This window comes from Pinus tabuliformis, chromosome 1_2 (assembly GCF_031772625.1).
Source record: "Pinus tabuliformis cultivar Carrire ecotype Pingquan chromosome 1_2, CPIR1, whole genome shotgun sequence".
Classification (NCBI taxonomy): domain Eukaryota; kingdom Viridiplantae; phylum Streptophyta; class Pinopsida; order Pinales; family Pinaceae; genus Pinus; species Pinus tabuliformis.
The window spans coordinates 637,805,723-637,818,073 of record NC_142298.1 but is presented as its reverse complement, the minus strand read 5'-3'; the positions used below and the strand labels follow the sequence as shown (position 1 = coordinate 637,818,073).

Here is a 12,351-nt window from a genome sequence, read left to right as displayed (position 1 = left end):
ATCTGAATCGGTCTCATATAATTCCTTAAGAAAATCAAAACCCAACACTTGGATTTGACTCTCTTGAAGCAATACATTTCTCCTACTTAAGGCGTTTGCAACTTTATCTGATTGGCCATTTATATGTTTCAAAGAAAAATGGAAACCTTGAAGATATTCCACCCATTTGGCATGTTTCTTGCTGAGATTTAGCCACTGCATTATAAACTGTAGTGCATGGTTATCTGAATAAAGGATGAATTTCTTTGACATTAAATAATACCTCCATTTCTTCAATGACTGCACAACTGCGTAGAATTCCTTATCATAAGAAGAATACTTCTTTTTGGAATCATTTATCTTTTCACTAAAATAAGCTATTGGTCTATCTTCCTAGCTTAAAACACCTCCAATTGCTTCTCCGCTGGCATCACACTTCACTTGAAAAGGTCTGTTAAAATTAGGCAGAACCAAAATAGGCTTTTCAGTGAATTTTTCTTTTAACAGCTAAAAATTCTTTTCTACTTCAACGGTCCATCTAAATGGTTGTTTATCCTTCTTTATGGTCTCAATAATAGGTGCATTAATCTTACTAAAATTATTGATGAATTTTCTATAAAAGCCACCAAGATCATGAAAACCGCTTACCTCAAAAACACTCTTGGGTGAAGGCCACTCCATAATTGCCTTGATCTTCTCTGGATCCATCTTCAGCCCTTCAGCAGAAATAAAAAAACCCAAGTACACTAGCTCTTCTTTCATGAATGAACACTTCTTCAAATTCAACAATAATTTCTCTTGCTGCAGCCTTTGTAAGACATAATTTAGATGTCTCACGTGCTCCTCCTTAGACCTGTTGTAAACTAATATATCGTCCAGATATACTATTACAAACTTACCAATGAACTCTTTAAGAACTTCATTCATGAGTCTCATAAATGTACTTGGTGCATTTGACAACCCAAAAGGCATTACTCTCCACTCATACAGTCCCTCATTTGTCTTAAAAGCGGTTTTCCACTCATCCCCTTCTCTTATTCTTATCTGATGATACCCACTTTTAAGATCTAGTTTTGAAAAATACTTTGCTCCACTCAAGAAATCCATTAAATCTTCAATTCTAGGCAAAGGAAATTTGTACCTGATTGTGATTTTATTGATGGCTCTTGAATCTGTACACATTCTCCAGCCTCCATCTTTCTTTGGACTCAGCACTGTTGGCACTGCACAAGGACTCAAGCTTTCTCTGATCAACCCTTTGTTAAGCAATTCTTGCACCTGCTTCCTAACCTCTTCATTTTCTGTAGGAGTCATTCTATAAGCTTCTTTGTTAGGTAGACTTGCTCCAGGTATCAAATCTATATGATGGCCGATTCTTCTAATGGGTGGCAATTCATTAGGCAAATCATCAACAATAATATCACAATATTTCTCCAACATTTCTTGAATTTCAATGGGTAAATTAGAAATTTTAGTAGAAGTCATTATTACCTTGGGCTTGCAAATTACAGCAAAATTTACCTCATTCTCTTCAATCTGCTTCAAGTATTCCTTTCCTCCAAGTAACAGAGTTTTTGGATCAGTCTTCTTTCCTGGTAAATCTTCTTCTTGCAGAGGCAACAACGTATGATTGACACCATGTTTTCCAAACTTGTAGGTGTTTATTTTTCCATCATGCATGGCTCCTCTATCATATTGCCAAGATCTTCTAGGAAATATGTGACACACATCCATTGGCATCACATCACATACGATTTTATCTTTATACTTTCCCACCTAAAATTCCACTTCACACTGTTCATTCACCAACAGTTGATGTCCCTTTTGTAACCGTGACACCTTATAAGGTGTTGGATGTTTCATTGTCTTCAGCTTCAATTTCTCCACCACTTCTGTAGAGACCAAATTATCAGTGCTACCACTATCAATGATCATCTGGCAACATTTCCCTTGCACTTTACACATTGTCCTGAATAAAGTCTTCCTTTGTGATGGTTTAGCCATCTCCTTTGTTGGCTTGAGAAGAACTTTATTAACTACCAAAGATTCTCCTCTCTCTGGTATATTTTCTTCTTCTGTCAATACTATTGCTGTTGCTTCTCCCTCAACTTGAGAAACAATGGCATTTCTCTGATTTGTTTCTACATTCTCTGGGCACTCAAAAGTTATGTGTCCCAGCTTGTTACATCTGTAACATCTTATTTCTCTGCCTCTTCCTCTACTGCCTCTTCCTCTAGAAAAACTCCCTCTGCCTCTTGCATCACCTCCTGTGGTTGCATGCTAGGTTGAGCTACTGCTAGCTCCATCTTTAGGTGTTGTAGATCTTCCTCTACCACCTTGACTTCCCCTTCCTTGGAAAGTACCTCTCCCTCTGGCAGACTACTTCCTCATGAGTTTTTCTTCAGCTTTCAGTGCTATCTGATAAGCTTCCTCTACTATTTTAGGAGACAATAGACTTATCTCATCTTGAATGTCCATCCTAAGACCATTCATATATCTAGCCACCTTCTCATCTGTATCCTGGGCTTCTCCAGCTCTTATGCTTACCTTGTAGAACTCCTTTGTGTATTCTTTCACTATCAAAGATCTCTATCTAAGATTTTTCATTTGTCTAAACAAAGTTTGCTGATAATTACTTGGTAGAAACTTACCTCTTAGCTTTGATACCATCCTGCTCCAATTCTTGATAGGTTGCTTGCCAAGTCTCCTCCTTTCTGCCTGCACAGCATCCCACCAAAGCGATGCATGGCCTTTTAACTTGGTGACAACAAACTTTACTTTCTTCTCATCTTCTGTTTCTTCATAGTCGAAGAATTTCTCCATGTCATTGATCCAGTCTATCAATTCTTCTGGATTCAGTCCTCCTTCATATATTGGAACCTTGGTCTCTATCCGGGCTATGGATCTCAAAACTGACTGAAAGAACCTCATCTCAGTAGTAACTGCTACAGCTTCCTCCTCTGCAGTTTCAACCTCAGGTTCACTAACATCTCCATCATCTGTGTTCTTGCCTGTTGTTAATGCATCCAATCTAGCTTGCATCTATTGCATAGCTTCCATTACTTCAGCTTTTACAACAGGCCGTCCTCTTCCACCACCTCCTCGTCCTCTTCCAAATCTAAAAGCCATAGTAACTTTCCTTCTCATGCTTCTAAGATTCAATCTAATGTCAGATGGCTACTCTGATACCACTAATGGTGGCCTGGGTATAGGCAATATGGACAAGCTCTAAAATCTGGCTATAAATTCTTCTAATTCTGAATGAATCTCCCTTTCTGCTTTTGTGTGTGTATCAGTCATCTAACGGTAAAATTGACAACCTCATGGGTTTCCTCAATCACCCCTACCTTGGTTATTGTTCACAATTAACAAACCGAGCCTCTATTCCTATCGGAACTGTAAATCCATAGGTTTTTCACAAAAACACTATGAGCGGGCTTTTTAAAACACTGTCACGACTTCAGATAGTCTTGGAGTAATTCCAAAGGAATTACACTATTGGCGCGTTTAATGGCCCTTCCTCCTTCCTTCCTCCGATGCACTTATCTATATATATATATATATATATATATATATATATATATATATATATATATATATATATATATATATATATATATATATATATATATATATATATATATATATATATATATATATATATATATATATATATATATATATATATATATATATCGGAGATCGCAATCGGCGATCCCGCTATTCCAAGGACTTGGCTCTCCCACTCCGAACTTGTGATGCGATACACTTGCAGACCCAACACCCTTTCCACCCTTCTCTATAATGTTTCGGGTCCGGACTGTCGAGCTTCGGCACTCGGCGGTTCCAAAGGGATTTCCACTCCACTTGCGCTTCTCCGATGCAATATCGGTTCGGACCTGATATGGGTATGAACCAAATCTAATAAAGTTTCAGATCCGAAACTATGCTCCAGCTAAGGAAATTTCACGATTTCTCTGTGTAAAACAGAGTTTGGCCATAGAACTCAATAAAATGATTTAAGAAGCCTACGCTCGCTGATATGAAGGGAAAACTCCTCAACAGGTCTAATATTAAGAGTTAATTGAAAAACAGAGATTGAATCACCATTTATAAGCTCAAAAAATAATAGAACCGCACTGATATATGCATAAAAATACCAATTTACATGGAACTATAAAACCAGATGAACAGAGAGAGGTTTTTGCAAACAATAATGCTTTCGGGCTCGACTTTTTTTTAGAGTCCCATTGTTTCTTATTTATAAGTAAGATAAGCTCTCTCGGTCCTTATCCATACAAAAGCATGCCTTTTACATACAGTGATTTAAAGCTATAAAGCTACTACAACTTATCATAAAGCGACTATTACAACATGGTTTTATTCTTAATTCTATCTTTATCTTAAACTACAAAAGCATGAAACTTGTTGGCTAAAGGACGCCACTCCCTTGCCTGTAAAGTTTTTTGGATTTTTGGAATATGTTTGAAGATTTTTCCCTCTAAGTCATATGCTCCTACATCAGGTATTCTAGCCATAGATTATACATTTTGTGTTGTTTAAGAGCCCACCTGAAACCTATAGGAAATCATCCAATATTCGTTTGAATGATTTCGCAATTATTGTAGATGCCCCTCCCAATAACAAAGTCTCATCGGAAAACAGAGAGTGTTTTATGGTTTTTACTCTTCTTGCTATTCGAAGCCCAGTGATATTTCTTTCTTTTCTTTGTTTTTCCATGGCTCTGCTTAAAGTTTACGCCATTATAATATATAGGAAGGGGGAGAGAGGGCATCCTTGTTTGAGGCCTCTTGTGCTTTGAAAGAATTCGCTGGGCCTTCCATTTATAAGAGGGGCGATCCAAGGGGTAGTGATGCAAGCTTGGATGACTTCTATTATTTCTCTTGAAAATCCAAGTTTTTTGAGGACTGCCATTAGATATGGAACGCTGATCATGTCAAATGCATTTGCCATATCCAGTTTGATTATGATTCCTTTTTCTTTTCTTTTCATGCTGGAATGTACGGCTTCCTGTACAATAATTACATTATCTATGATTTGCCTGTTGGGCACAAATCCTCCTTGGTTTTCAAATATTATTGTTGGGAGAACTTCCTCGATTCTATTTGCAATTATTTTTGTGATGATCTTATAGTAGGAATTGCAAAGGGAGATGGGGCGGAGTCTATTGAAGGTGGAAGGGTTGGATTCTTTTGGGACTAATGCAAGATAAGAGGATTTTGTATTGCTTCATTTTTTTATTTTTTTTTGAAGACATTCTTTACCATTCTTAAGAAGTCCTTTCTTATTATATTCCAATGGAATCTGTAGAACACTATTGTAAAACCATCTGACCCACGGAATTTTCTAGATGTAGGCTCCATATGGCCGCCACTACCTCTTCTTCTGTTATCTCTTTGCAAATTTATAAGTTTTGTTTTATTTTTATTTTTATTTTATGTATGTTGTAGGAAGCTTTCATACTCAGCCATTTCTTCTATGGCTGAAAGTAAATTTTTAAAATGCTTGTGGGCTGCTCTTTTTAGTTCCTTTGCACCTTTGACCTCTTGTCGATCAACTTGTATTTTTTCTATCTGATTTCTTGCTCTTCATATCTTAATGGTATTGTGAAAAAAGGAGGTGTTTTTGTCCCTTGCCTTAAGCCATAGGCTTCTAGATTTCAATCTGGCCTCTTCTTCCTCTTTTCTGTTTTCCCTGTATATTTCCCAAAATATCTCCTTCTCTCTTAAATAATCCTGTTTGTCTTCTTATTTTCTTTCTTTTTCAATTTGTATCCTGTCCAGTTTCTATTGCAACTCTTTTTTCTTTTCTTTTCTTTTTATTTCATTTTCTCTTGCCCATTCCTTTAGCTTGGCTCTTAAATTTTTAAATTTTGTTTCCCAAATATATTGGGGTGATCCTGATATTCTTGGTTCACAGTCTTCCTTGATTAGTTCGTTGAATTATATGTTGTTGTCCCATATTGAGTTGTATATAAATGGAAGCGGTCCTTGATTTTCCATTTTGCCCATCATTATTGCCACCGGCTTATGATTAGATGTCGTGGTGTGTAGAATTTTAGATTTAATAGAGCTATGAACTACTGCTATGTTTTCTTGAATCAGAATTCTATCCAACCTTTCTTTAAAGTTATTTTTTCCCACTCTTTTGTTACTTCAGGTATATTTTCCGTTGCCTGGGGAATGTCTATTAAGTTTTGTTGTTCCATTATTGCTTCCAGAGCATCCCCGGATGGGTCTGTGTGATATGTCTCTCCAAACTTTTATTCTATACTTATTACGAAATTTAAATTCCCTCCGAGAATTATTTTCCTGGTTTGTATTTCTTTTAGTGCTTCCTTTATGGTGTCCCAGCGTTGCTCTTTTTCCTTGTAGTGATTGGGGGCATATATTTTTATGAAGCTGTACTTCTCTTTTGTGCTTATTTGCTTTAGATCCGTTTGTATCCAGTGCTGATCTTTTTTTTTTTTGTATCACTTCCCATTGTCCTTTTTTCCATATTGTGTAGATTCCGCTTGAAGAACCTGTTTCCTGTATTGCTTCCCCTTCATAATTTTTTAATTTTTTTATTATTTTTTCTGTTTCTTGGCTATTTGTTTTGGTCTCCTGAATCATAATAATGTCTGGATTTTCTTTTCCCAGAATGTCTCTTGTGGCATTTTCTTTAAAGGGTGATCCCATTCCTCGGTAATTCCAGGAGACCACTATCATTATTTGCTTGTTGGATGGTGCAAGAGGCCTTTCCCTCTTTATTGGATTTTATCATTGTTTCCTGAGCTTCTTCCCAGAAAGGATTCCATTGGTTGTTACGTTACTAAATCCATTTCCTTTGCTGCCGCTTCATCCCTCAGTTCTTTGTTTGACTTTCTTCCTGGTTTTTTTTTTATGTTCTACATTTTGAAGAGTTTCCTTTGACTGATTTCTTGTTAGAATTTTGTCTTCTAAGGGAGGAGGAGGGGATTGAGTATTTGAGATTGTAGAGATTGCTGGGAGGTTGAGGGTATTTGGGGGGGATCTAGATCTGGATCTGGGGGATGGGGGGCCTGAGGGATCCAGTGGCCCAAAAGGATTTAGGCTAATGAGAGGATTGTCGTTTGCTTTTTGTGATGGAGGGAGGAGGTCAGAAAATGCAAGGGGCTGCGAAGAAGGGTGAAGGGGTTGTTTGTTGGTTGTCTTCTTCCTTTTAGCCTGCTCCCATTTGTTTTCTAGATCTTCAGCATTTTCATTTTCATTCTCTTTTTTTTTTGTACATCTATTAGCAAAATGACCATATTTGTGACATACCTTGCATTTGAAGGGGATTTTCTCATAATTCAGTTGTTGAATGTGCGTCCACTGGTCCACTTTGATTTTGATCGCTTCTAGAAGCCCTTTCCCTAGATCCACTTCTACGCAGATTCTGGCACATGCATGCATATTTTCCTTCGGTTCGTGCACCTGTCTATGTATTTCCTTACTGCATTTCCTATAGCTTTAACTGAATTACCCCCCAAGCAATGGAGGGGAAGGTGCGGCAACCTGATCCAGATTGGGACAACGCTGGGCACGTCCGTTTCTAGATCAAAATCTGGTGTCCATTTGTTTAGGTACAGTCCCCTTGTAACCATGACGTATGGGCCGTTCCTAAATATCATATTGTGGTCCTCCTTCGACAGAACCTAATTGAGATTTTTCCATTTATTGACGCAGTCCAGTTCCTTTCCACCCATTTTTGGACCATCTTGGGTGATGGCCATAACCCAGTAAACTGCTCCACTAATCCATGCTCCACCAGGGACAGAGTTGCTCTACGGGGGAGAGCGGGGGGGAGAGAGATTTTAGGAATGTCTTCCAATCTTTTAACAAACTTGGTTATTGACGGTCAGTTCTTGGCTGGAGCCATTGCAGATATGAGAGAGGCGAATGCTTTTGCTGTTCCTTCATTTTCTTGTTGGCAATCCGAGGGAGGATCTCCATCCCCTAGAGGATCCATCAAGCTAAGGCCTCAGTAGCAAGAGGTCGCTGAGGGGCAGCTACGTGTTACGTTCTTTGGCTAGGGTTGTGCTGTTCCGTTAACAACAACAACGTGTTTTCCCTCTATAATATTAATATTACTATATTGCATTATTATTGGTAATATATTAAAATAATTTAAATTGAATTTTTTTTGGGTTTTTTGGTAATTTGTAAATGGAATTATAAAAAGAATAAAATCATAAAAAAAAAATTATGTTACTTTTAATTTATAGCTATTTTTAAAAATAAATTAATTTAGTTGTATATTTAATTTAGACATTTTGTTTTGTTTTATTTGATGTTCAATTTATTTAAAAATATATATAACTTTTCTTATTTTTATTTTTTCAATATAATAATATAAATAAATATGCAATACAAATTTTTCTCTTATAAATGTGTAGGGATTTAGTAAATCTGAGACATTTTCAAATGTATACTCAATATGTTGAATTCTTTTAATTTTTTCAAACATTTTAATTAAAAATAATCACCCACCATACTTTTTCTTATTCAAAATACTCAAACAATTAAAACAAATTTTATTTAATTATATTTATTTAATTGCATAATTATTTAATTATATTCAAATTACAAATATAATATAATTATATTTAAATTAAAATGTTATTATGAAGGGACACCTTTACTTTGGTAGATCACATCAAAGAAATACATGCCAAGAGTATCCCCATATGACATAATAAACTATAAATTGCACCAAATGTTGAAAAGGAAACGTCGTAAGGCAGCAATGGCGTAGGAAATAGTAGCATTAACATCTGGAGCAAAAATCTTAGACGTTATTAACACTCAAAACCAATTCAACAATTTGAAAACAAAGATTAATAATTGTTTTTGTTTGTGCATAAGTGAAATACAAAACAAAAGGGAAAAATACAAAAACTCAGTTAATTGAAACCAGAATGCACACCATGTCATCATACAGTTGGAATCCAATTCAACAATTTGAAAGCATACAAAAGATTAAGAACTATGTTTCTTTGTTGTATAAGTGAAATACAAAACAAAAGGGAAAAATACAAAAAATCAGTTAATTGAAACTAGAATGCACACCATGTCATCATACAGTTGGAATCTGAGTGTTTTGCAGGATTTCGTTTTCTACTTACAGAAAAGGAGCAAACAATCTAAAAAACCATGTTGAAGACCATACATGTTATTTCAACAAACATGAAGTAATCAAAATTGCCACACCTACTCGAATAGAGAGATTCTTCATATGAATCGGATAATTAATCGTGTCCAGGAGAAATGAGGGCATATGGAGTCATAGTGTCAATCTGAGGGCATTGTTTGCTACTTTTTAACATTTGAGCTACAAATGTTGATAATGGTCATTCACATATATGTTACACATTATAATAGAGTTGTGACACATGAAGCCCAGTAGTACAGGGTATTGACAATATTTCCAGGTGATAGTATGATCATAATGTGCATGCCATCATCACCCGCAGTACAACTTTTTTCTTTTGTTCTGATATCTATACAGAGGCATCTAAACTGAGGTAATATCATGAATTGAATTCATGTCTGAATCTTTTGGATTAGTTGGAGAGGACACAATTTTTTCATTTTGTTTCAGATTTTCTTCCCAACCCAATTGTGTGGGACTCAATTTTTGGAAACTGGCATCTTCTCTGGTCTCAGTCTGCCAAAAAGGTACATTTCTATTTTGTAATGTTCTCAATATTTTCTTGCCAACGTTCTGCATATTCCGATCTAAATTCTTTTCAGAACTCTCATTTGATGTCAAATAGCTCTCCATTGAATAATCTGTGATCTGAGATTATTAATTAAGGCTATGCATAACCTGTACCATATGTTGTTGCTGCATATATACCAATTCATGTATTCTCTAAAATATACAGAGTTGACACCACATCAAAATTTCATTCTCATTCCTCACTGAATATAAGCATTCTACTCCATACTTTCAAAACAATACAAATTATCCAATCCACTGGGTTGTGATAGCCTGTGCTTAGCCTATAGTGTATGAAAAACATAAACACAAAGCTTCACTGGAGAAACAAAATAAGCTTCTGAATTTCATATCTAGGCAGTGGTATTATAAATACATATGCTGAATAAGCTCCCAGTGGTTTGTCTAAATATTTTAGCAGTTCAACTTCTAGATAATATATCAAGAACCATAAAATCACACTCTTGATTCTGATTCATGAACCTAGGATTCAGTGAGTGATGAAGGTTTTTGTCAAAGATGGAAGGTACAAATTTCTTAAATGACTTGCTAACATTCATTGTCATATGCTCCATCCAAAACCATTCAAATCGAACTCCCTACAATTGGATTCTATACTAGTGTCATCATTAGCATTCAAGTCTAATTATTCAGTGAGCTTGGAAAGCTTGTTATTTCTAACTGAAGGAATTTCAACTTCATCCCTATGAAGCCCTGCCAATTCACCCTTGCAGAAAACTTCATGCAAAGAGAAGCTCCTAGGCACTTCTGGTTTAATTACTTGTTGTCCTACACATGATCCATTTACTTCCATCTATTTTTCCCTTGCATCAGACATGCCATAGCCATTTTCTTTTGTTTGTACCCTAAAACTTGTGGTCCTCTCCCATAAATTTCCTTTGGTTGGAATTGAATTCTTGTCTGAATCTTTTGGATTAGTTGGAGAGGACACAAATTTTTCATCTTGTTTCAGATTTTCTTCCCAACCCAATTGTGTGGCACTCAATTCTCGGAAACTGACATCTTCTCTGGTCTCAGTCTGCCAAAAAGGTACATTTCTATTATTTAATGTTCTCAATATTTTCTTTCCAACGTTCTGCATATTCCGATCTAAATTCTTTTCAGAACTCTCATTTGATGTCAAACAACTCTCCATTGAATAATCTGTGACCTGAGATTGTTGATTAAGGCTATGCATATCATGTACCATATGTTTTTGTTGCTTGTATAATGATGGAATTTCAGGTAAACAAGAAAAAACATTGTTGAGGCATTCAGTGGACATTTTTGAAGCCAATTCTGAGATTTCTGCACAGGCAGCTTCCAGTCCAACAGAACCTAAGTTGTGGCCAGCAAGAGTTTCCCTAGCCTTTTCTAGCACAGACTTCAAGTACTTACCTGTTTCAACCATGTTAGATTAAGAAAAAGAGAGCCAATATTGAACTCCTTTCATGTTCTTTCTCTTTTCACCCCAAATTAATAGAGCTATCTAGACAGAATCAATGGAAACACAGCTTAATCTCAGCTCTCATATCAAGTTCAAAAATTGTTTCTTTTCATTTTAACATAAAATTAACACTAGAATAGAAGGTGATTACATGAAGTAACTATCTTAAATAAAATTCACAATGCCTGGTAATTTATATCTCTATTCACCCTTAATGACCCTAAAAGGAGAGAACGCACTATGCCTGCCTGCTTTGACGTTTCCAGACCCAGGACTTTATAAGACCTTACTTTCACATGCCTTATGTGAGTAACATGTGCCTTGCCATACCTTGTGTAACGAAGCCTTGGCCTAGTCCAATGCCTTTTCTTTGGCAAAGAAAGGACTTTGCCCAGTACATAACTCTGTAGATTGATTACTTCACATACATGAAGTATTTACCTACCATAATGTCCAATTACTTCCTGATGTTGCCTTAAATAAAATAAAAAGGAACCTCCACTTACGATCAAAAGAAGAAAGAAGAAATACTTCTTGCATTGGAAGTTTCATATGACTTAGAGGTGGAGCAGATGGACGTCAAGACTACATTGGTGGAGCTTAACACATGGACTGTATTCTGGAACAGTTCCAAGAATAAGAATGGTGCTAAAGTTCGTGTCTTTCTTTTGATCCTAAGTATCAAATACTCCTATGCTACTAGAAACAAGAATTGCAAAATGGGTATGACATGAGAAACAAAAATTCTTAGGGTTTGTACAAGTAACTTTTTTGGTTTTTTAATATTTTTTAAAATTATTAATGTGAAAATAATAATTATTAATATTTTGACAGTTAGTAGTGAAACTCATTCACTATTGTCATAGCAGCTAGCAATTCATGGAGCTTATGGCTAGCTTAATTTCTTAGCATGAAGCTTGATATTCAACTTAAAAATACCTAATTATACATAAACCATCCGAAAGCTTTCAACATACCAGAATTTTGGTTAAGTGAATCAATATTGTACTCATTAAATTGAAAGGTGAAATCATATTATAGTTATTCCAACATTATTTTTCTAGTAGATGAAATCTACCATAGAAAAAATTGAAATTTAAGAATGTATTTATGTGTTGGGTTGTGTTATATTCTTTCCACAACTAGCCCACGTAGTTAACCAGGGGGTTAGAGGGGGGGCG

The 12,351-nt window shown here is 35.8% G+C and overlaps 1 pseudogene; it reads right to left on the bottom strand.

The window, feature by feature from the left end:
• Nucleotides 1-10,285: 10,285 nt before the first annotated feature.
• LOC149207260 (myb-related protein 2-like) lies at nucleotides 10,286-11,134 on the bottom strand (annotated as a pseudogene).
• Between the last annotated feature and the right edge of the window lie 1,217 nt (nucleotides 11,135-12,351).